General features: G+C 43.5%; 1 pseudogene; it reads left to right on the forward strand.

The window, feature by feature from the left end:
• The first annotated feature begins 302 nt into the window (after positions 1-302).
• LOC114381004 lies at positions 303-2,501 on the forward strand (annotated as a pseudogene).
• Positions 2,502-2,861: the final 360 nt, after the last annotated feature.

The following is a 2,861-nucleotide window of genomic DNA, read 5'->3' on the forward strand; positions in this document are numbered from 1 at the left end:
TTTGTCAATCATAAAAATAGAACAAAACACATCAAACACTATCTTAGCATTAATTCCTAATAGAACAAAACACATCAATCATAAAAATAGCTTTGGTCAATCATAAAACAACACCTTGCTGAATCAAGGTCAATACCACTAAGCATTTGAGATGCTGTTGACCAAAAACACAAATTTGTTGACCATTGTTTGTCAGATTCATAAAGCTCAGCAAGTTAGAGTAATTGAATTGAGTTAACCAAATGCTTGAAATTTGAGAAAATGAAATGAGTGATTGATTTTGTGGTACTCATTTACAGATCATGGTTAGGACCAGAGGATTAGGTTGTGCCTTAGGTCAGATCACTCGCAGAGGTGTGGGCAGAGGAGATCATGATGATTCCGATGATGCTCCACAGCGTCGACGACCTACTGCATCCGCACGGAGGCAGCGAGTCGCTGTGACTGCGGATCACGTCGATGAGCCAGTCATCCCTGACCCAGACGTTCAGGATGACCCGATGGAGGCACCAGCTGCTATGGAGGACATTCCTGTGGACATTCCTACAGACGCAGGCGCAGAGGCGGCTGAGGATCAGCCTCAGGGATTTCCGGGTGGTCTGAGCGACCTATCTATGCTTACAGCGTATGCGGATCACGTTGTTTGCAGCGTATGGACGGGAGAGGTATTTATACTATTTATTTTTAGTTACTTGTAAATTATACTATTAGTTTTCCTTTAAATGATAATTTTAACGAATTTTGCGTTCCTTTTATACTTCAATTCAGGAGCGTCCTGAATTGAAGTTATCCTCGCATGGGAGGAAGGTCCATAGTTTAGGCAGGCCTGTCCCTGCCATTGAGGGACTCATCGCTGGTACAGGACTAAGTCCTCTGATCACGTGTTCGGTAGACACCGGCGATCGGGGACTTTTGTCTGTGTTTGTGGAGCGATGGCACCGGGAGACGTCTAGTTTCCATCTCCCAGTGGGTGAGCTCACCATCACATTGGACGATGTCTCCTCTCTTCTCCATCTTCCCATTATAGGCGACTTTCACGCATTTTAGCCCTTGCACGTGGATGATGAGGTTCAGATGCTGGTGGACTTGCTGATGGTGTCTCCAGAGTCTGTTAGGGCTGAGACAGTCTAGTGTCGCGAACCGTACGTACGCCTGCAATGGGTACGTGATGTATATCAGCACCGATGCCAGGCAGGTCATTGGACAGTTGCGGCTCGTGCATATCTTCTTCACCTGCTGGGTTGCACTCTGTTTGCTAACAAGAGTGCAACCAATGTCCATGTTGTCTACTTGGAGGCCCTTCGGGACCTCAGTATGACAGATAGTTACGCTTGGGGAGTGGCTGCTTTGGTTCATATGTATGACCAACTGAACGATGCATCCCTGAGCCACAGTCGACAGCTTGGCGGTTACATCACACTGCTGCAGGTAACAAATATGTTTTTCATTCATTCAGGCTAAACAATGTTCAACTTTAAATTTTGTTACACTTTCATTATTAATGTTTATAATTTGAATGTTACATCTGTAGTGCTGGATTTACGAGCACTTTCCCTCAGTTGCGGAGTCCACCGCTGATCAGGACTACGACGAGGCTTCTCCGCGTGCGTGCAGGTGGATTGCGACGAAGAAGACCGTGAAGAGCATTCGCACGCAGTCGTATAGGGAGCGCCTGGACCGACTCCGGATTCCGGATGTCTGTTGGATCCCATATGGGGAGCATCGGGAGGTCCGGGACTTCCACGTCAGATCATTCTACTCCGGTCTCTTGCGCTGGGGGCCTGTTGCTATGTATTACCGATCGGAGAGGGTCGTGCGACAGTTTGGTTACACGCAGACCATTCCTCCTCCTCCTGTCGATTCATGGGTCTCGTATGATGATATACACGACAGGTGGTTGCACTACGAGGATCATATCGTACCTGCAGATGAGGTGTGCGTGGTGCCAGGGGCGTGTTCCAGTGACTACATCGACTGGTTCTTCCGCATCTCCCATCCTTTCATGACACCAGGCCACGCAGTGGATCCTCTACCTCATGGTCACGTCCCGCAGCCCCAAGTCGTCCCTCAGGCCCCGCAGACGGATATCCCTCGCGTGCCGGAGCCAGGAGCATCGTCGACATCTACGGAGGAGCCCAAACATGCAGTGGTAAGTAATACTAATAATTTACGTCATTTACCTCAATATTTGCATAATAATTTGTGTAATTAGTTTGTTTTGTATGTAACAGGAAGTTTGTGATGATATTGCTGAGCGGTTGGAGCGCCATCTGAGTCTAGGGGTGGTCACGCCTGGCTCATCGACACATGAGGTGATCGAAGAATGCCTCAGATTGGCCAAGAGTGTCACACAGGACCATCTAGTATACGTTAGGTGTAGACGCAGGCGGCGCACTGATCAGGCTTAGTTTATATACATATTTTACATTGATATTCCTTGTATATACAGATATTGTACATGAACTCATTTCATGAGTATTGTTGGTTTTATTTATTTTCATTACTAATGTTAGTTTTATTTATTTTCATTGTTTGTGTATTCCATTTGTGTCTATATACACGCGTGTTATAACTTTAAATATAATTGAAATAAAGAAGTTGAAAAGGGTGTAAAAAAAAATTAATTGAAAAAATGGACATCATTCGTTATCTAAGATCGTATATAACGTACTAATATTTTTAAATTATCTTATAATTACAATTTTCCCACTTATACTAATGATCATGTAAAAAAATGTATTGTAAAGTAGTTAGTATTTTAATTTTTTATATAATACTAATTATTTTTTTTATATTCTTTATAAATATTAATAATGATTAATTCTTTATAATATTATCTTTTATGTATTTATTGATTTTTA

Source organism: Glycine soja, chromosome 13 (assembly GCF_004193775.1).
Source record: "Glycine soja cultivar W05 chromosome 13, ASM419377v2, whole genome shotgun sequence".
In the NCBI taxonomy this organism is placed as follows: Eukaryota; Viridiplantae; Streptophyta; class Magnoliopsida; order Fabales; family Fabaceae; genus Glycine; species Glycine soja.